The 23,765-nt window shown below is 37.4% G+C and overlaps 1 protein-coding gene across 1 annotated transcript in view; it reads right to left on the bottom strand.

Annotated features, from left to right (window-relative positions):
• MCC (MCC regulator of WNT signaling pathway) overlaps positions 1-23,765 on the bottom strand; it is a 426,733-nt gene that overhangs the window by 328,721 nt on the left and 74,247 nt on the right. The window lies entirely within an intron of this gene.

Below are 23,765 nucleotides of genomic sequence, written 5' to 3'. Positions count from 1 at the left end.
AAGTGTGTTAAAATGAGGAGGCATTGGAGTAAAGAAGAGTTAACTGAGTTTCATTTGACCCTGAGGCTGGCTTGGGGTTGGGGGGGTAACACCTATGGTCTACAAGACTTTAAGATTTTTTTAAAAAGATCTGTTTCTCTTGGTATTTTGGATCAACCTATCCTTCTCTTACAAGGCATATTAATGGACCATGTATTCAGTAAGCCCTTGGTAGTCACTGATTTTTAAGTACCATAAGACTAAATGGGGATAATGCTAATCTGGACCTATTCTCTGTGGTGAGAAGCATCATACACATCCTTTGGTTGGCATGCCCATAGGGATGGTCCTATTTCTTGGATGAAAATTAGTCTAATCAAAATGGGAAAATGCCGGGGAAGGGTGGGGGAAGGTGGGGAATACTCAAATAGGAATACAAAAATTGAATGCTGATTCCAGCTTCTTAGCAAAAAATAGAACTATTTTTTATTCCTGAAAAGTTGGCATTTTCGTTTAAGCTTTTAAAAGGTGGTAGGTTATATTAATTTTCCAATGTTAAACCAAGCTTGCATTCAAGAGACAAACCCAACATACTCAAAGTGTGTGATATCTTGTTTATGTATTATTGATTTTGGTTTGCTAGTATTTTGTTTATAATTTTTGCATCTCTGTTCAAAAGTAAAATTGGCCTATAATTTTTCTTTCTTACACTGAACCTCTCATGTTTTGGTATCAAGGTTATGTGTGAGTCTATGTGAGACTGGAATTATTTGTTCTTCCAGTGTTAGGTAGACCTTGCTGGTGAAGTTGTCTGGGTCTTGAGTGTTCTTTGTGGAAAGATTTTTTTTAATTACTATTTTAATTTCATTCTTAGTTATAAAACTATTCAGATTTTATATCCCTTAACGCATTATAAAACTATTCAGATTTTTTTCTTTTTTTGCAGTATGCAGGCCTCTCACTGTTGTGGCCTCTCCCGTTGTGGAGCACAGGCTCCGGACACGCAGGCTCAGCGGCCATGGCTCACGGGCCCAGCCGCTCCGCGGCATGTGGGATCTTCCTGGACCGAGGCATGAACCCGTGTCCCCTGCATTGGCAGGCGGACTCTCAACCACTGCGCCACCAGGGAAGCCCATCTACTATTCAGATTTTATATTCCTTAATGAATCAGTTTTAGTAAGTTCTATTTTCTGGAAATTTCTTTATTTCTTCTAGACTTTTAATTGTATCAGCAGAAAACTATTTATATTATCTTCTTTTTGTTTATGTTTGCAGCATCTCTAGCAATGTCTGCTTTTCACTCCTGATACTGGGTATAATAATCCCTTATTTGGCTTGACTGGGTGACATAATCTTGACTCAGTTGCTATATGAGCAAATTAGAGGCCCCTGGATGCCCTATTTCTGCTACAAACATGCTACGCCTACATAGCATATCACCTCAGCCAACAAACCCAGATATTGCTAATCAACAGTGCCCAGGTGCTTTGCATTCCTAATGCTGGACCAAGAGAGTTCATGGTCTTCTTTTCCTCTGACCTCAACCTGGAGAGCCTTCCTGGACTCCATGCTTGATTGGGTTGCCTGTTTGGCAGTAAAACTTTCCCACTCAGTATTCAATCCTTGCTCTCTAATGGTCTTTATTTATTTTTTTTTCCTTTAACAACTATTTGTGCCTTATCTTTTTTCACTTTAGCAGTCTTGCCAGGAAGTTATCAATTTCATAAATCTTTTAGAAAAACCTATCTTTAGTCTATACTGTGCCTCTCTCTATATTGTGTGCTTGTTTTCTATTTCATTGATTTTGGTTATCTTTATTATACCCTTTCTTCTCTTGTATTTGTGTTTATTTTGCTGTTCTCTTTCTAAATTCTTGGAATGGATGCTCAACTCAGCCTTTTTTCTTTTATCTTCTAATATATGCATAAAAAGCTATAAAATTTCCTCTAAGTGCTGCATTTCAATTGATATTTTCATAATCTTTCTCTTCAAATTATTTTGAATTTCAATTCAAATTATTTTCATAATTTTGTCTTAGATCGAGAAACTATTTCAAGGTATGTTCTTAATTTCCTATCATATGGGGTTTTGGTAGTGTTTTGATTTATAGATTCACTGCATTATATTCAGAACACATGGTCTATGTTATTTCAGTCCTTTTAAATTTGTTGAGACTTGTTTTATGGCCTGTACATGATCAAATTTTACAAATGTTCCATGTACACTTGAAAAAAGAAGTATATCTTATAGTTGTTGGATGGAGTCTGCTTTATATGACCATTAGGTCGTTTATTAATTGGGTTGTTCAAATCTTACAGAGCCTTATTTATTTTGGCTTTTGTTTTGGTCTGCTTATTCCAGCAATTAATGAGAAATATTCTAATAATCCTTCATAATGATTATGGATTGGTATATTTCTCTTATAGGTGTCAATTTTTACTTCATTTATTTTGAGACTTTCTTTATTGGGTAAATACAAATTTAAAATTGTTACATCTTTTTGGTGAATTTAATCCTTCACCATTTTGAAATTTTTGTGGTGTAATAAAAAGTATATATTGGCTTTTGCTCCCTTTTCCTGGCACAGGGCTCCTAAAATTCTTGGAATTTCCTGAGTAAGAGTATCATTTGTATACTAATGAGATGACTTAAACGGACTGGAGAAGGGGAGTAATAGGGGCAAGAGACTGAGTTCAGCCATCAGCAGTTGATTTAATCAACCACGGCTACATAATAAAATCCCCTTAACAATGGGGTTCAGGAGCTTCCAAGTCGGTGAACACATCTACGTGCTGGGAAGGTGGTGCAACCCAATTCCATGGGGACAGAGGCTCCTGTGCTTGGGATTCTCTGGGTCTTGCCCTATATACCTCTTTATCTGGCTGTTCAATTATTATACCTTTACAATAAACTGTAATAATAAGTATAGCACTTTACTGAGTTCTATTGTTATTCTAGAAATTATAAAACCTGAGAAGGGTGTTGTGGAAACCCCTGAATTTGTAGTTGGCCAGGAAGAGGTACAGGTAGCCTGGGGATCCCCTTTGTGGGTGATGTCTGAAGTTGAGGCAGGGTTGTGGGATTGATGCCTTAACTTGTGGGGTCTGTGCTAACTCCAGGTAGCATCAGAGTTGAACTGAACTGTAGGACACCTGGTTGGGTCAGAGAATCAGAGACTTAGTATTGGAGTGATCTATTTGGTGTCAGGAAAAAAACCCACACCCTACTTTTTAACTTAAAGACAATTTTGTTTCCTATTATTATAGTTACTCCAGATTTCTTTTGTTGAGGAAGGCTTAACATACATTTTGCCATTGTTTTTCTTTCAAGCTTTTCATTGTTTTTCTTAAAATATTTATTTATTTTTTATTTATTTAGGCTGTGCCAGGTCTTAGCTGCGGCATGTGGGATATTCACTGCAGCATGTGGGATCTTTAGCTGCGGCATGTTGACTTCTTAGTTGCAGTATGCACATGGGATCCAGTTCCCCGACCAGGGATCAAACCCGGGCCCCCTGCATCGGGAGCATGGAATCTTACCCACTGGACCACCAGGGAAGTCCCTCATTGGTTTTTGATTTATCCCTTATAAACAGCCCATAAGCAGATTTTTACAATCCACTCTTACCACTTATGTCTTTAACTATAGAATTTAATCTATTTACATTTAATTGAAATACTAATAGAAGGATTAATCTCTTTTCATCTTATTTTGTTATTCCTATATGTCTACTTGTTCTATATTGCTTTCTCTTTTCTTGCCTTTTGAAACATTTTCTCATTCTATATTTTACATCTATAGGTTTGAGAGTTAAATGCTTTCTATTTTACTGATTATGATAGACGTCACAACATACATCCTTAATTTATCAAAATCTAAAGTTTATCTATATCTTTACCTAGCTCTGGACAATATAAGAACCTTAGAAAACTTAAAATCTATTCATCCCACTCTCAACCTATATGCTTCTATTGTTGAATATTTATTTTCTCTTAAAACTCCAAGAAAAGTATTATTGCTTTTTACTGTTTGTTTAAGTTTATTCACATATTTAACACTTTCTTTATTCTTCTTTTTCCCTTCCAACTCAGAACTTCTATCTGGAACCACTCTCATTTTGTTTTAAATATATCCTTTAGAATTTATCTTAATGAAGGTCTTCTCTAGGTTCATGTTTGTCTTTAAATGTCTTTATTTCAAAAGATACTTTTGCTGGGTATGGTGTGTTAGCTTGTCAATTACCTTTCTCAATACACAGAGGACAGAGGAATGCCATTGTCTTGCATTACTCTTGAGAGTCCGCTCTCAGCCTAACTGTTGCTCCTTTGAAAGTAATCTGCCTCTTAAAAAAATACTTTCCTAGATTTTCTCTTTATCTTTGGTGTTCTACAGGCTCACAGTAATGTGTCTAATTATCTAATTATGTTACTTGATATGTATATTTCTTGTAATTTTTCCTGCTCAGGACTCATTGGGATTTTGGAATCTACTGGTTAGTATCTAGTTTTCAAAAATTCTAAGCCATTACTTCAAATGCTTATTCTGCTTCATTCTTTCTTTCCTCTTCTTCTGAGAATCCAATTTTATGTTATGTATCTCTTTCATATTTTACCTTTTACATGTGTTTCTTCCTCTGTGCTTTACAATGTCATCTAACGTTTTTTCTATTTCACTAATTTTCTCTTTATCTCTAACTAACTTGTTGTTAATTTTAATTGTTTTATTTCAACTATAACATTTCTCATTCCTAGATGTCCATTTGGTTCTTTTTCAAATCTGCTTGGTTTTTTGGTTTTCTTTTTCTACCTTATATTTTCTTTCTGAACATAGTAAACATAATTACTTTATATTCTGAGTCTGATAATTCCAATAAATGAAATCTTGGTGGCTTTGTTTTTTATGTTAATTCTGGCTCATGGTATGTAGTCTCCTGATATACTTAGTAATTTTAGATACTGAGTTGCCCGTATTCCTTGAAAAATTATTTGTGGAGATACTTTTAGAACTGCTTTACTCATCTCCAAGGCAACTTCTCTTAGAATACTCTGAGGGTTGTAGACTTCTGGTTCAACTTTACACAAAGGGTAGAGCCCTCTAATATTCTAGCACTTGAAATAAAGGTATATTTTATAAAATTCCCTACCTGAGCAGTCCTTGGAATTTGTCTTCTGTTCCCAGAACCCACAAGGTCATGTAATCCAAAATTCAATTTTACCAGGTTCAGACAATAATCTCAAGGTAAAAGTGGCTTGATGCTCCAAGCTTCCTCACTGACGTATTTTAGATTCACAAATTTTACTATTTCACTAGATATTCAGGGTGTTAAAGGAGGGCTTTAAAACTATAGTCATTTCAGCTTTACAACCTGTTTCAGCTGGAAGATATATCCTGATATCTAATCATGTTACTTGATATGGGAATCCATATTTGTTCTTTAAAATATGACTTGTGTGAATTATGATGATGTAAACTACATATTCACAAATGGGCCATGCCTACTTTTCTTTTCTTGAATAATCTTGTTTTCCCTAAAATTAATACTTTGTATCTTTGTTTAGTTTTCTACGTATCATGAATTCAGCCTCAGTTTCTTAGCTAATTATCTAAATCTCCTCTTAATAATTTAAGATGCAGAGATATTCCATCAAATTTAGTCAGAAAAACTTATCTGGAGCTTTTTGACCTGCTGTAGTCCAGACTGGTTCCAAAGACCATTATGCTTCACTTCTAACTTGTTTTCACTCTTTGTTTCATGGTTCCATGTATTTTTCTTCCTAGGTTAACTCCTTTTTTTGGGAGGTCTAGTAGATTTCTAAGAAATTAGGCATGGGAAATAAATTTTCTGAGACTTTGCATGCATGAAAACATTTATATTTTATCCTTATACTTCATTAATAGTCGGTAAAGAATTCTAAGTTGGAAACAATTCTTCAGACTTTTGAAGACAATGCTAATTTAATGTCTGTCATTGTTTTTGAGAAGTCAGAAGCCATTCTGATTCCAAATCTTTTATACTTGTGCTCTTTTGTTTTTCCTCTGAAAGTCTGAAGAATCTTTTTTTTTTTTTTTTTTTTGTCCCTAGTGTTATGAAATTTCACAGTGATGTGTGTCTTAAAATTCTGTGGTAGGTGGTGCTTGGTCAGCCCCTTCTATCAGGAAACACATTCTTCAGTTTGGAGGACAATTTCATGGACCATTTTGTTGACGATTTCTCCCCCTGTGTTTTCTTTGCTCTTTTGAGAATGCCTATTATTTGGGTGGTAAACATCCTGCACCAGCCCTCTAATTTTTATCTTTTCTTTCCTATCTTAAATTTCTTTGTTTCTCTGCTTCTCTTTCTAGAAGATGTTCTTATCTTTATTTCTCATTCTTTTTGTTGAGCTTATAACTTATGCTATGTTTTTTCCAGAGCAGGTTTTTTAATGTTTCTCTTTATCCTGTTTTTTTTTTTTTTTTTTATGGATACAATACTTTTTCCTGTATTTCACAGTATATGAAAGAGGGACTATTTTGAGTATTCTCCTTACAGAGTCTCTGTTCCCTTTAAGTTTTTCTACTTGTTTTGGTCTCTATCTTTCATTTTAGAGGAATTCCTCAGATGTCTTGGTGCTCCTTAGTTGATTGCTCCTTTGGGCCTTATGACCTCCTTATGACCTGTTCCAGCTCTAAGATCTCAGTTCCCCATTCCCCAAATTATGGAAGCCTATCAGGCTTAGCTTAGGAAACACTGATCTGTGCCATACTGGATGAATTGGGACTTCATCAGACCAGGCATACGCAGAAGTGAAAAAGACAAAATGTTTTTCGCCAGGCTTACCGCTTTCTTCCTTCCTCAGGTTTCTTCCATAACACTAATTCTCCCCCTTCCCACTTGTTCTTCAGAATCTCTCCTGTGGATTCCCCTCATTAGAGAGCCAGCTCAAGTAAAAAAACCTGATCATTTTACTAACACACAGTATGAATGACTGATAAGGCTAAATATATTCTCTGGTGTTTGCCTTTTAAAAAATGAGGACAAAAGCATTCCTTGGGATAAACCAAAGGAATAGACTCTAAGAGTACAGCTTAGTCAACAACAAAGCAAATCAGCAGAAATGTATAAGATAGACAACTCGCTTAATAAAAACAAACCTGGCAATGGAGGGAAAATCTCCACAACAGATGTAACAGAACCTCATAATCTCAACTGTTATCATCCATAATTCCCCTTCCCCTTCAGGATTTCCCTCTAATTATCCCTGCAACCATTCCCAGGCCATGAAGAGGCAGAGTTGTTTCCCCTCCAACATTGTGGCCTAAGAATGGACAATTGTTCTTCCTTAATACCACAAACAAAGCAAAGTGGCAGCATTCATAAAAGGTTTTATAAACATAAAAGGAGAAATTAACATAGAAATGGCATGAAACTTGATAATCAGGCATATCAGTGGAGATTTACTTTTTGTGGGTACTATTCCTATCCCATCCTAATTCCCAGTCCAGCCTATGTTATGATATTATCCCAATTCCCAGCATTTAAGAGCATAAAACTAGATAGTCAAATTCCTCTTATTACAAAAGCAAGGGGCAAAGGCTCAAAAAGAAGTCACCTCCTAGTCTGTTGACTTAAGACTTCCTTCTGACAGAAGCTGCGGAAAAAATCATTTTTTTAAAAATCAATTTTTAAAAAAAAATCATTTTTTAAAAATTTAGTCATCAGTATTAAAAATTTGGAGAGATCAGATTTTTAAAAAGTAAAAATATTTTCTGGTATTGAACACACACACATATATACACACACACAAACACACACACATACAATGTCTGGAAACATTTGGCTCCCATTCCCACATTTGGCTGTAGTTGAGCATTGGCTGCCTCTTTGCAAATGGGCACGTGTCCTCCAGTTTGCCGGAGCCTCCATCTGGTCAACTTCACTCGTTTATGTTGTCTACCTGCCCTCAGTAAGCATTTGCAACCCTTCCTTTTGAGCTACGCTTCTGTATCTGAGGACCTGCTCTTTCCCAGGTGATGGACTGGTAGGAACAATCAGAAATCACCTTCCTGTTCAGGGGAGACCCCACCCATCCCAGGGCTGTGGCCTTGTAGACCTAAGTATATATCATAAACTATAGTCTCAATTTCATACACAAGGTGGACACTAACAATGGGGTCCTTTTTTATCAGGGTTTTTGCCCAAGAACCAGTACCATCTAGTGGCAAGTTTGGAGATAGATGACATTTAAGTACTATGTTGACATACAAAGGGCAAGGTGAAAAGGTTAATGTTTACATCCATAGATTCTAGACCTAGTTACTGTTATCCAAATGAGATTAAGTGAAAAAATCCCTTGAAGAATAGTATAACCTAAGCTAAAAAAAAAGGGCAAAGTGTAAAGTGTTAGAAAAACATAAGCATTTTGAGTGTCTTGGTTGTGGCATTAAAGCAACTGAAGTAGGTGAGATTGGTAACTAAATTTACTCTTTAGGAGTTCAGGGAGTGCAGAGTTCTAAATCTCTATCTAGAAATTCCTAACAGAAAAACAAACAATCCTAGAGGTTGGAATTCTAAGTTTTTGTTAATACAGCAAGAGAAAAAGAGGAAAGAACACAGCAGTGTGAATTAGCAGAAGAACAAACTAGGAGCCAGGAGAGCTCCAGTCTAGTCCCAGCCATGCCACCAACTAACTCTGTGACCTAACAGTTATTATTTAATCCTCCAGTTCTCCATTTCCTCATCTATACTAAACAGATGGTGAAACTAGATGGTATTTAACAGATTCTCTGGGCTGTAATCTTATAATTCAAGGGCAAAATCTTATCAAGTACTCTAAATCTTAAATCAGATAAATCAAAGAAAATATTATAAATACCAAGAGAGAAATCTGACATGGTAATTTTTTGCATTAAAATTTATCTAGAACTGACTGATATGTATTCATAAATAAGAGCTAAATAAATACACAAGGTATCGGATTAAATTCTCCTTCAACTAGATCTTCTTGTAGATAGCAAACTTAAATGGATCAACTGGAAACCATACAAAATTCTTCCAAAACAACCATAAAGATTTAACTGATTTAAACAGTCATTTATTAATGCTCTTTCATTTATGTTCTCCAACAAACTTGCACTAGTCTTACAAGAGATAAAACAGGAAGCGAAATAAGCCTTCCTGTGCTTTTGTGCTTATAATGTTGAGTGACAGTTTCTCTAGAATGAACAATGGACAATGAAATAGTCTGGCCAAACTAAATACTTTCTGCGAGCAGACTGAGCCTTTATCTCAGCCAAGTAATCATTTTCATTCCATGAAAAGTATCTAAAATCATGCCAAGTTGTATCACTGCCACTGAAATTGGAATGGTTTCAACATCCCATAAAAACAGTGACACTTAACGAATTGGTGCACTTAAATCATGCTGGAGAGAAAAAAGATGAACAAGTTTATTGGGTTCTATGTAGTTCAAAAGATACAATCAACACAAGTAATCACTGGCACCCTTCATGTGAGGATTACCACCTGAGATAAACACACCTGGATTTCCATGAACTCTTTGTCTTTTGCTGACTAAAATGAAGTGATTAATGCCACTGGGAATGAGGCTAAAATAATATATTCAAAAAGAGCAGCATCAAATAGCTTGAAATGCTGATAAAAGACAAAAATCAGGAAGTAAGACAGAACCAGTTTGCACTACTTGAGACATCACTTTACAAGAATTTAGACCACCACAGAACAGTGTACTTTATTACGTGAGGTACTATTAATCTACAAGAGAAATCTAAATTATTTAATATCTCAAGAAATACCTGAGAATCCACTGATCTTACACATGCTTGCTTAGAAGTTTAAAAACAAAATACATCATACTTTGTTTCTTTGTTCTGTCTGCAGTGACTTCAGGATGGAGAGATGAAAGCCAGTGTACCATAAATAGAATTTGACATCTTAAGTGCAGAATATTTAAAGTTTACATGCACATACACATACAGAATTGGAAGTTCAAATATACCCAATACAGAAACATTTCCATTCTGATAGATAAGTAACATACAAATGACTCTTGATCATTCTCACTGTCTCAGATGATGTCAAAAACATTTGTTGTCTTTGGTTTTGTTAGCTGTTTTATACTTACATTTTAATATGTGTGTTCAATCTTCTGAGAACACACAACACCTTAAATAACCAATGAGGACATAACTTGGTGATGCCGGGGACGGGGGAGAAATGATTTACAATATCCTATCCCACTGCCTTGTTCAGAAGGTCGCTTAGTCTGTTCATGGCAAATGACATGACTTCTCAGACTAAACCCAAACAGATTTTCTCTCTATTTTAGTGTTTCACACTTTCCCTGGGTTAGGGAAAAGGAAAATGTTTGGTTTTAATGGACGCTGCTGATCTTCAGGTTACTAAATCTGTGAGATATGTTAAGGCCATTATTATGTTACATCCTTAATTACACTCATAATTTGAAAGCAAGATTTGCCACATAGAAGCTGCTGCTGGCTTATCAAGATTTTCCTGCAGGATTGCTTCCCTGTATGTGCTGAGTTGAAACCTCTATTCCTTTTTTTTGTTGTTAAAACTATCAAAGCCATTGCAATAGCCACTCCAGAAAGTGCCTTTGCTGGTGACCGTGACAGTGTTTGGGCAGCCTTAGATCCTCTTTATTCCTTGACCCTGATGGACTCTGTAGGTTATTATCTGGTACCAGAGTGATTGTCAGCTCAAATGTCAAAAGCCTTAAACAGCCCAAGAAAACAAACTAGAAGAGAAAGAAGCTCCAAGGTTCATACACTTTTAAAGGATCCTTTAATACAGTGTTTCTCAGTCTTTTCCACCCAAGTACTCCAAGGTAGATGAGAGAGAGAGAGAGAGAGAGAGAGAGAGAGAGAGAGAGAGAGAGAGAGTGAGTGTGTGTGTGTATACACACACACACACGTATATATATATCGTCTGGTTTCTGTGGCTAGGACTTCTAATACTATGTTAAATAGAAGTATTGATAGTGGGCATCCTTCTCTTGTTCCTGAATTTACCGGGAAGGCTTTCAGCTTTTCACCCCTGAGTATTTGTTGGCTGTAGGTTTGTTATAAATGCCCCCTGTTATGTTGAGGTATGTTCCCTCTATATCCACTTTGATGAGAGTTTTTATCATGAAGGGATGCTGAATTTTGTCAAATGCTTTTTCTGCGTCTATTAAGATGATCATGTGGTTTTCGTCTTCCCTTTTGATAATGTGGTGTATCACATTGATTCATTTGCCTCTGTTAAACCATCCTTGCAACGCGGGAATAAATCCAATTTGACCAAGGTTTATGATCATTCATTGTATTGTTGGATTCAGTTTGCTAATATTTTGTTGAGGATTTCTGCATCAATATTCATCAAAGTTATTAGCCTGTGATTTTCTTTTTTTGTAGTGTCTTTGTCTGTTTTCGTATCAGGATAATGGTAGTCTTGTAGAATAAATTTGGGAGTGTTATCTCCTCTTCAAATTTTTGGAATAGTTTGAGAAGGATTGAGAAGGACAGGTTTAAGTTCTTCTTTATGTGTTTGGTAGTCTTCCACAGTGAAGCCATCCAGTCCTGGAGTTTTATTTGCAGGGACCTTTTTCTTTTCTTTTTTTTTTTTTAATTACAGATTCTACTTCATTTCTAATGATCTGTTCAAATTCTTTGCTTCTTCTTGACTCAGTCTTGGCAGGCTGTATGTTTCTAGATATTTGTTCATTTCTTCTAGGTTGTCCAATTTGTTGGTTTGTAACTGTTCATAGCATTCTCTTACGATTTTTTTGTATCTCTGTGGTATCTGTTATTTCTCCTCTTTCATTTCTTTTTTGTTTATTTGGGTCCTCTGTCTTTTCTTCTTGGTGAGCCTGGTTAAACGTTCATCAATTTTGTTTATCTTTTCAAAAAAAAAAGCTCTTGGTTTCACTGATATTTCCTTTTGTTTTTTTGGATTTCTGTTTTATTTATTTCTTCTCTGATCTTTATTATAGCCTACCTTCTGCTGACTGTGGACTTTGTTCTTCTTTTTCTAATTCTTTTAGGTGGTAGGTTAGGTTGTTTATTTGAGATTTTTTCTTGCTTTTTGAGGAAGGCCTGTATCTCTGTCTAATTTCACTTAGCATAATACCCTCAAAGTCCCTCCATGTTGTTGCAAATGGCAGGATCTTCTTCTTTCTCATGATTGAATACTATTCCATTGTACATATATACCACATCTTGTTTATCATTCATTTATCAGTGGACACTTAGGTTGTTTCCCTATCTTGGCTGTTGTGAATAACGCTGCAATGAACACGGGAGTGCAGATATCTTTCTGAATTAGTGTTTTCATTTTCTTCAGAAAGTGGGATTATCCAGAAGTGGGATTTCTGGATCATATATTAATTCTATTTTTAAATTTTTGAGGAAACTTCATAGTATTTTTTTTTTTTTCCGGTACGCGGACCTCTCACTGTTGTGGCCTCTCCCGTTGCGGAGCACAGGCTCCGGATGCACAGGCTCAGCGGCCATGGCTCATGGGCCCAGCCGCTGCGGCATGTGGGATCTTCCCCGACGGGGGCACGAACCCGTGTCCCCTGCATCGGCAGGTGGACTCTCAACCACTGCGCCACCAGGGAAGCCCCATAGTATTTTTGACAGTGGCTGTACTAATTACATTCCCACCAACGGTGCACAAGGTTCCCTCTTCTCCACACCCTCACCAACAACCTATCTCTTGTCTTTGATGATAGTCATTCTAACAGGTGTGATATCTCGTGGCTTCAATTTGCATATTTCTGATGATGAGTGATGTTGAACATTTTTTCATGTGTCTATTGGTCATCTGTATGTCTTTTTTAGAAAAATGTCTGTTCAAGTCCTCTATTTTTAATCAGATAGTTTGTTCTTTTTTTGCTATAGAGTTGTATGAGTTACTTACATATTTTGGATATTAACTGCTTGTCAGATAGATGGTTTGCAAATATATTCTCCATTCTGTAGGGTGCCTTTTCATTCTGCTGATTGTTTCTTTGTTGTACAGAAACTTTTAAGTTTGATGCAGTCCCACTTGTTTATTTTTTGCTTTTGTTGCGTGTGCTTTTAGTTGTCATATTAAAAAAAATCATTGTCAAGACAGTATCAAGGAACTTTTATGTTTTCTGCTAGTAGTTTTACAGTTTCAAAACTTACATTTAAGTTTTTAACCCATTTCAAGTTAATTTTATGAGTGGTATAAGATAGGGGTCCAATTTCATTTTTTTGCATGTGAATATCCAGTTTTCCCAACACCATTTATCAATGAGACTATCATTTCCTCATTGAGTATTCTTGGCTCTCTTGCCAAGTATTAGTTAACTGTATATGCGTGGGTTTATTTCTCAGCTCTTGATTCTGTTCCATTAGTCTATGTGTCTGTTTTTAATACCACTACCATATTGTTTAGATTACTATGCCTTTATAATATAGCTTAAAATCAGAAAGTACAATACCTCCAGCTTTGTACTTCTCTCTCAGGATTGCTTTGGCTGTTTGGGGTCTTTTGTGGTTCCTTACAAATTTTAGGCTCGTTTTTTTTTATTTCTGTGCAAAATGCCACTGGGATTTTGATAGGGGTTGCAATTAATTTATAGATGGCTTGGGGTCTTTTGTATTGCCTCATATTCATAATACTTTCACAAACTTCTTAAGGGTAATTCCCTATATATATATATCACTTATCTACTGCTATGTAACAAGCAATCACAAAACTTAGTAGCTTGAAACAGCTGCAACTTACTGTTTCTTGTGATTCTGGGGTCAACAATTTGGGCTGGGCTCACCTGGGCAGTTCTCCATCTTATCTCACCTAGGATCATTAACGTGACTTGCAGTCATCTGATAGCTCAACTGGGGTTGGAGAAACTATGATGTGCACATTCATGTGTCTGGGGCCTCGATGCTGGTTATTGGCTGGGCCTCTCTGTGCGGTCTCTCACCATTTATTAGTCTAGCCCAGACTTCCCTTCATGGTTGCAGGAATGTTCCAAGAGGTGAAGCAGGAAGCTGCAAGGCATTTTGAAGCCTAGGCTCCAGAACTCGCACAATTTCACTCTTGCCACATTCTGTTGGTCGAAATAAACCACAAAGCCACCCTAGATTCAAGGGGTGTGGGAAAAGAGCTGAAAAATATTGTGGCCATATTTTTCACAGTGAAGGCACCTACTAGACACTAGCTGAAATGAACTCAATGTTCTGGTACTTTTATTATATCCAGCTTGGGACTATAACCTCAAGATAAGAATAGATTTAAAGGAAAAAATTAATCTTGAAAAGATTGATCTGTAACACATTACTTGGACTAATTTTCTTTTAAAAAAATGCCTAGGTCCAAACACATGTCTTATTTGAAAGGAATAGTTCTACCTCAAAGAAAGAGGCCTATGCTTTGAAGACTGACAATAAATCAGCAAATAGTTACTAAACCTAAGACTAGGTACTATGAGTATCAAACAGTTTTGCTCATTGATATGTTAATTTATTGATCAAATATTCATCCAGTGCTTGGCATGTGTGAGGCTCTCTGTTATTCACCCAGGATACATAATCTAGTTGAGAAGAAAGAAATATAAATGTACAATTATAACACAGGATGGTTCATAATTACAGTGATGGATAGGCATAGGATATAATAGAAGCACATTTAAAAAACAGAATGCATTAAAATTTTTACAATTTGGCTTTATGACAAGACACACGTGAATCTCCTAGTTGCAAAATATATGTGTACATGTCAGTTTAATGTAGCATTATTAAAGCCTTTTGAGGATTGCAAGAGTATATATTGAATGAAAAGATAGGAGGCAAGATTTACACATAGGACCATGTGGTGGCCATCTGCTCTTTTTACCTGCCCTGCATCCATTTACTCTTCTTGTGGTGACAGTACCTTGATTCCCTCCCTCCTTTCCTCAACTCTCAGTCCATATGATGTGGATAGAAACAACTCCACTCCAATCTTATAGGTTGAGTGTGTGGTCCAGGCCTGGCCAATCAGACCACTGCATTCTTCTGGCCACAGGGACTTGTTCAAGGATAGGTATATGAGCCAAGAAGACCTAATGAGACCAATTTCCAGGAATTTTGTGGAGCTGCTGTGAAAAGAAAGATCACTCTTTTCTCTTGTAGTTACTCAACAGAACGGGAGTAATCCTGGGGCTGCTGTAGACCACAGAAGCCTGAGAATAAAGCTATTTCTGAGGGAAAGGGTTGAAACAGGGAAAGAAGAAGACTGATGGCATTGAACCTCTGGAGCTATTCATGCTAGATCTAACTGCCTAGATCCTCCAATATATTCACATTTTCTCTCTCCCTCTCCCCTCCCTCCCTCTCCTTCTCCCCTTCCCCTTTTCCTTCAAAATATTAGTGTTGAGGGTTTGTGGCTTGTCACCAAAAAGCTCTACCTAATATAGTACAGAAGGAACAAAACTCAAAACGTAGGCTTGAGGAGAATGTATCAATCAGAAGGCCAGCATTATTGAAGCTAAGCGTCCATGTGAAGAAGTAATGGGGAACAAGATGGAGTAAGGTAGGATGAGCCCACTGGATGGTAAGGAGTCTTGACATCCAAAAGAGTTCAGAGAGTCTCTTAAGTAGGCAAGAGACAATCAGTGCATTTTTACCATAAGTACGTATTTAAAATATTTGGAAGTCATAGCAGCATCAACTGGAATTAGACAAAAAGAACTGTTAGAAGGAAACCGCAGTAATTCAGAGGATGGGGAGGAAGACCCAGATCTGGACCATGGCAGGTCTAATCTGAGAAGTATGAACAGGTGAATCAGTGGGTATTAGGAACTGCTCAAGGCCAGGAAGGACAATGATTAATAAAAAGGGATACAAGTGGACTAAGTTAATCAAGAACTAAATCTACCCAAATTAACTCTAAAAACAGTCAATCTACAGACAGTCGTTGACAGTATTCTCACTATGCAACAGAAGAACGTTAACATGGTACCTATTATTTAAAGAATGTAGAAGCCTCTAGGGGTAGGATAAATTAAATAAACATATTGTTAACCCTATGACATAGGGCTTAGAGTATGTAAAAAACTACCAGTACCACCAACAAAAAAACAAACTTCTTGAAAACTTCAACTGGGCTAAAAACTGCTGTGACTTTAGTCTGGTTTTATGCTAACTGGGCAGTATTTTTAACAATGAAACACTCTCAGTGAGTGATTTTATTTAAAAGACTCTGTGTTAATTATTAATTTCTCATCCAGAGTCCATAGAGCGCTTAAACCACATTTGATTCTCTAAATTTACCAGCCATAACTCTACATACTAGTGTCAATGCAGCTGAATTGGAAAATGCCCTCTGTCTCACTTAATTTAACCTGTTTTAAGAGTTTAGAAAAATATTTATACACATAGACAAAACCCCAACAATATTTAAGAGTACCATTCATTCTGAAAAAATTGGGATGTTTCAGGACTAGACAGGTTTTGCATATATTAACTAATTTTAGTTTTAATTTTTTTTTTTTTTTTTTTTTTGCGGTACGCGGGCCTCTCACTGTTGTGGCCTCTCCCGTTGCAGAGCACAGGCTCCGGATGCGCAGGCTCAGAGGCCATGGCTCATGGGCCCAGCCGCTCCACGGCATTTGGGATCTTCCTGGACCGGGGCACGAACCTGTGTCCCCTGCATCAGCAGGCGGACTCTCAACCACTGCGCCGCCAGGGAAGCACTAGTTTTAATTTTTTAAAAGCAAGATACTAAACCAAAATTCAGGGGGTTGCTTGTCTCTTTAAATGGGCCAAGGAATCAGGATATCTCCTTACATTTCCTTCCTCAGACTTGTGGGGTTTGGAGTCCTTCCTGTCTAACTATGTATTCTTTGATTTAACTTTTTACTTTGAGTTCCATTAAGGAAAATTCTTCCTATTAGTTTCTCCAAGAAACTTAAGTACTTTATATGCTCCTTTTGGACCACAGGGGCACTATCAGAGCAGTAATTAATGAAGCTGACACATCAGGTGGGAATATATATCAAGGAAAGGCCAATAAAGCATCTTTGAAGATACAGGTTATTGGAAACTGTGCCCAGTGTTCTAATCTTAGCGTAAGTTAAATTTAGTGGCATTAATTAGCAGATTTTAATGTCTGCTGTCTTAAGCAATGTTTTAAAACCATGGGGATTTGATTCAAATAAGTTCCTGGACTCTCTGAGACCTGACCAAAGGAAGAAAAAAAGTGCTCCCAAAGATATGAAAAGCACAGACCTCATTAGGCAAGCTTGCAGGCTCATATCAGCTCTCCGCAGACAATTCAGCCATTTATTTTTTAGTGGTCATCACCCTGAAGCAGTATCTCTTTCACATAATTCACACATTTAACAGGAATATGTAGAAATCATGTCTAAAGTTCACAGCTTAGTTGAAGTAAAAAACCGTTTATTTAAAAGGGCACGTTTGAATAAAGGTTCTGTTGGAATTGCTAACATACATAAATACCTAATGCTAGGAATTTTTTTAAATTCCAGACTCTTCCCTCATCACAAAGAAAATTGAAAAAAAATTTAAATCACAATTTTTTATATGTGATTTAAATTTTAAAAATTTTTAAATGAAAAAAATTTTTTTAAAATTTTTATTGGAGTATAGTTGGTTTACAATGTTATGTTAGTTTCAGTGTACAGCAAAGTGCATCAGATATACATATACATATATCCACTCTTTTCTTAGATTCTTTTCCTATATGGGCCATTACAAAGTTTTGAGTAGAGTTCCCTGTGCTATACAGTAGGTCTTTATTAGTTATCTATTTTATTATTTTTTTCCCTTTAAATCATATTTTATTGCATTTTCCTTCACCTAGTCATATTATGGGAACTAAGAGCCTGTTCTTGTTGTAGTTATCTATTTTATATATAGTAGTGTGTATATGTCAATCCCAATCTCCCAATTTATCCTTTCCCCCCAAAATGAAAAGCTTTTAACCACAAAATTTTTAAATGAAAATTACAAATAATTATAACGAATCTAGATTATTTATTTTCCAATGGGAAATTAGGTAGCATACACACAACCTTATAACTATTTTGGCATAATGCATGCTGTCACTTTGCTGGCAAAGAGATGGGCTTCTCTAACAGGCCTTGTCCTCAGATCCCTCCACAAGACCCTGGGCACCATGTGTCTGCAATTGCTGGAAGTGGTCTCTGGATGGCAGTGCTCTTTTTAGTTTGCATCTTGGTCATGAAGATGAAGTTTCTAAGCAAAAGTTGCAGGGGACTCAAAGAATTATCTCTTTCAATAAGTGATGTCTTAGTGTTCTCAACTCCTTAGTAGCTGTGTGGCTTAGAGCAAATCAATGAATTTCTCTGAGGCTCAGTGTCCTCCTCTACATAAGGAGGGTTCTATTCTAAACCTGGAATGTAGTCGCAAGGATCAGAGATGATAATGATAATTAACGTAATGTTATTGTTTATTGAAAACCTAATGTGAACAGGCACTGTGTAAGAACTTTACAAGTGATATCCCACTAAGTCCTTCCAAATACCCTATAATGCAGGTATTACTACTCTATTTTTTTTTTTTTTTTGCGGTACGCGGGCCTCTCACTGTTGTGGCCTCTCCTGTTGCGGAGCACAGGCTCCGGACGCACGGGCTCAGCGGCCATGGCTCATGGGCCTAGCCTATCCGCGGCATGTGGGATTTTCCCGGACCGGGGCATGAACCCATGTCCCCTGCATCGGCAGGCGGACTCTCAACCACTGCGCCACCAGGGAAGCCCCTACTCTACTTTTAGAGATAAGAGAGGTGAAGCTCAGAATAATCAGGAATGTAGCCTAAGTCCCACAGCAACTCAGTGGTGAACCTGGGGATTTATCAGTTTAGCATATAATACTAGTTCCTAGAAAATTGCCTTGTGCATAGTAAATATTGGTAATTTTTAACCTTTTTTATTATTGCTATAACTATTAAATTTTATATAGCTGGTGCCTGAAAGACAAAAAATTTTGAATATTATTTCTAAAATGATACAAAAATCTATTATGATTTAGTTGATCAGATATCTTAATTTTTCCCCAAAGTATATTTGAGAAAGGTCAAAGAGAAGATTTGTAAATAAAAGTTTAAGGTCAATTAAATGTGGGGAATGCTATGTATTTTATTCTTCTCCTGGAGATTCACAGGAAACGTTAGCACATTAAAGACTCCGAGATGTCTCGAAGTAAACTCTTCATCTAATTTAACCCAAAGTTTTCAAATGTATTTGTCGAAGAAATTCTTTCTTCACATAATATTTATGAGCATCTCTTGAAATCAGTGTTCTGAGGAAAACATTTGGGAAAAATGAATCTATCGAAACTCCTCTTCCAAGTAGAGCCTGTAATGTTTTGACAGGTCTTTTTCTGTCAACTCGACTCCCTGCTGAGATGTGCTGTGAAATGTTAGGGCTGACAATAAAGTCTTTCTGACACTTAACTGTTAAACTTAAGTTTTTCTCAGGCTTTTCTCACAACAGCACAACATTCTTTCTACTTCTCTTCACAATGCAGTCACAGGTGAAATCTCAACCCTTTCCTGAAACTCCTGCTCACGGTATTTCTTAGATCTCCTTATGGACCTTATCTTCTGCACCATTCAATGGCCTTTAAAGTTTCACTGACTCTAATTTAAACCTCATTGCTACCTAATTTGTCATGTGCTTATGACTCCACAATTAAACTGTAAGTTACTTAGTGTCTGGAACTATGCATTGCACTTCTGTGAAGCCCTAAAAGAGCATGAACACAGTGCATTGCTCATTCATTCATTCAACAAATACGCATTGAGCATGTCTCATGGGCCAGGCACTGTTCTAAGTGCTGGGGTATAGCAGGACCCCAGCAAGGCCATCAGTATTCTAGCAGAACTTTTATTGCACTGGGGGAGATGGATAAATAAATGTTCAAGTGAGCATATAATATAATGTCAGATAAGAATTAGTGGTATGAAGCATAAGGGCATGTGAAGGAGTAAATGAGGAGAGGTTACATTAGCTTGGAAAGGCCTCTCCAAAGAGGGAATATTTAAGCTGGAATCTGAATAACAGGAAAGACTCAGCCATGCAAAGAGAACGTCAGAAAGAGAAGGTCAGAAAGAAGAGTGTTTTAGATGAGAGGAAAAAGCCAGGGCATAGGTTGGCGGCCGGCTAAATTTGCTAAGTTAGCGAAATAGCAGGAAGGTCAGTGTGGCTGGAGCTTGCAAAAGAAGTCAGGGGAATTGCTATGAGATCAACTTAGAGCGGTGGGAACGGGGTAGACTGCGGTAAGGAATTTGGACTTCATTTGAGTTCATATGGAAGCCATGGAGCGCTGTAGGCACAGGAATGACCTAAGCATGTTTTCATAATGTTAAAAGACCACTCTGACTGCAGGGTAAAGAATGAAATGTAAGGAGTCAAGGGAAGAATCAGGGAGGCCAGTTACAGGCTCTTTTAGTAGCCAAGGTAAGACATGATGGTGTTAGAAGAGGGTGGTGGCAGGAGAGCCAAGGAAGTGGACAGATTCTGGAAGCACTTTGGCAAAAGAGGCAATGGGACTTGCTGGCTTGAGCAAACTAGTGGATGGTGATATTTCCTAGGTGGGGATATCTGGGACAGAAACGACCCTGGGAGGAAGGGTAGGGAAGGGAATCAAAAATACTTTTTGGGGCTTCCCTGGTGGCGCAGTGGTTGAGCGTCCACCTGCCGATGCAAGGGACACAGGTTCGTGCCCCAGTCTGGGAAGATCCCACGTGCTGCGGAGCGGCTAGGCCCGTGAGCCATGGCTGCTGAGCCTGCGTATCCGGAGCCTGTGCTCCACAACGGGAGAGGCCACAACAGTGAGAGGCCCGCGTACCGCGAAAAAAAAAAAAAAAACTTTTTGACAATGTTAAGGTTGAGTTGTCTATAAGATATGCAGGAATATGTGTCAATTTTACCTGATTCTGAAGCTCAAGGGAAAGGGCAGGGCTAGATACATACATTTGGGAGTCACTGGCACAAAAACAGTATTTAAAATCATGAGACCACATGAGATCATCTAGGGATAAAATGTAACTCCAAGGCACCTCAAAATTTGGAAGTGGTCCAGGAGAAGAGGAGTAAAAAAAAAGAAAGAGAGGGGGAGGGAGAGACAGACAGAGAGAGAGGGAAGCCAAAACAGTATGCAGAAACCCAGGAGAATGTCGTGTTGAGAAGTCTAGGAAAATAAACTGCAGCTGAATGAAGGAGTAGTCAGCTGAGCCAATGCCAAAGATCTAGATGAGGACAGAGGAGGAACCACTGGGTCGGACAATGTGAAAGCAGTAAGAGCAGGGTCAGTGGAGTGCTGATGACTGGAGCTGGGAAGAGTGGGCTGAAGGAAGAATGAGAGGTAAGGACAGATAAGCATTCAGTGTAGACAGACTCCTCCAAAAGTTTAACTGTTAAGAGGAGCAGAGAAGTGGGGCGATAGTTAGGCACATGCAGTCAAGAAAAGGTTTCTCCTGACCTCAAGATGTGAGATACTAGAGTTTATCTATATAGAATCAGAAGGAAAGATTGATGATGTAGAAAAGAGAGGGACTGATTGAACACATAAAGCTTTGTTTAATTATTATAGATTTTTAAATGTATTCGATTCACATTAGACTGAACAGGAAGTTGTTTTCCAACATGAGTGTAACTGTGACAATCTCCAGGAAATAAAACTGAGTGGTAATAATAATAACAACATTAACTTAACTTGCATCTAGGGCTTATAGCTTATCTTGCTATGCTAGGCATCGTTTCATGTGCTTTCCATATGTTAGCTTCTTTTTAAAAATTAAAAAAAAAATTTTATTTTCTTTATTTTTGGCTGTGTTGGGTCTTTGTTGCTGTGCACAGGCTTTCTCTAGTTGCGACGACTAGGGGCTACTCTTTGTTGCGGCGCGTGGGCTTCCCATTGCGGTGGCTTCTCTTGTTGTGGAACACGGGCTCCAGGCGCGCAGGCTTCAGTAGTTGTGGCACTCAGGCTCAGTGGTTGTGGCTCACGGGCTCTAAAGCGCGGGCTCAAAACTGTGGCACACGGGCTTAGTTGCTCCGCGGCGCGTGGTATCTTCCCGGACCAGGGCTCGAACCCGTGTCCCCTGCATTCGCAGGCGGATTCTTAACCACTGCGTCACCAGGGAAGCCCTATATTAGCTTCTTTATTCCTCCAAATAACAATAATTGTTCTCATGTAATACTTAATGAGGAAACTGAGATACAGAGAGATTAAGTAACTTCTCTAGTGCTGTGTAGGCAGTAAGTGACAGAACCAGGATTCCCACTCACATAAGCTGCCTCTGAAGCTTTAACTACCAGGATAAATTGGTAAATGGTCTTATGTGTGCTGGCATTTCCTCAGTTCATGATACGTTTTACGATTCACCTCCTCTCACCTCTTCTTTCTCTAAGAGTATGTGGTTATAGAAAAGGATAAAAAGGAGTTGTTCTTCAACTCTTTCTTTAGTTGGGGCAATCTTATGAGATGGTCAAACCAATTAGATGTGGGCAGCAATTCTATCAAAACCATTCCTTTCAAGATATTTTATAAACACCACACATTAAAATACAATTTTCAACAGTTAGTATAATTTTTTTTCATACAAGTATTCCTTCTGTAAACACATTTGATACACATTTATATATTACTTTAATGGCTATATGGTATTCAATTGTTGAAACATACCACAGTTTACTTAACCCTTCAAATATATGTATGTGTGTGTGCTTATGTACTTATAGAAGAAGTCCAAGTTCTTGGCAGAAAAATTAGAAAATACAGCTTAGCAAAAAGAATTCTACTCATCCTTTCATTTAATAAACCAATTCTTAGTGTCCATTTTACATGATGTAACCATTACAAATCATGTTTTCTAATGCTATTTAAAAGCATGAGGAAAATGCAGAGGAAAAACTGCAGGATACAAAATTATATGGAAAGTATGTGAAAAAATATGTAAGAAACAATTAAATCACACATACACACACCACATGAGAAAGAGAGGGAGAAATGTAAACAGTAGTTGTTATTTCTGGGTAGTAAGATATTAAGGATGGTTTTTGTTTTCTTCTGCTTGCCTTTTTTTCCTTATTTTTCTATAATGAACATACACTAATACTCAGAAAAATGTTAGTTCAAAAATTAAATATTTCTACATATTGCACTAAGAGCATATGAATTACCAGATACCTAATTTGCAGCTAAAATGGAATCCATTAAGATAGCAAGGCATAGGGGATAGGAGGGCATTTTTATTATTTCAATTACTCAATAATAATGCTCCCAATTATTCCACTGCCCAGAACATCATTCAGGGTGTGCATGTCTGTCTCTGTGTGTGTGTGCGTGTGTGTGTGTGTGTGTGTGTTCTGTGGGGCAGTACAGAATCATCCAAGCTAATTAGTATGTATTTAACAAATGATGGACAATTAACACGGAGCTTCACTTCTTGCCACTAGATCTACCGAGCGGAGAAAGAAACAGAGAGGGAGATAGAGGAGACATTTCCAAGGAAAAAAAGTTCCCTAAAGTATAGGCAGAAAATTCAGATACTTCCTGTATCCCTTGATTCAGGCTATCCCTTTAAGATGCATTTTTTCTTTTAAACTTTTTATAAACATACTAAAAATATGTATATTTGAGTTCTCAAAAACATGTACAATAAACCCCATGTTCCCATCACTCAGCTTCAGTAATTATCAACATTTTTCAGAATTTTCTTTCTAGTTGCTTATCTTGCATTAGTAGGAAACAATAATACTTAGGAACAGGAAAACAGTTTGTAGAAAC

This window comes from Tursiops truncatus, chromosome 3 (genome assembly GCF_011762595.2).
Source record: "Tursiops truncatus isolate mTurTru1 chromosome 3, mTurTru1.mat.Y, whole genome shotgun sequence".
Classification (NCBI taxonomy): domain Eukaryota; kingdom Metazoa; phylum Chordata; class Mammalia; order Artiodactyla; family Delphinidae; genus Tursiops; species Tursiops truncatus.
The sequence above is the reverse complement of the archived record's forward strand: the minus strand, read 5'-3'. Positions and strand labels throughout refer to the sequence as shown.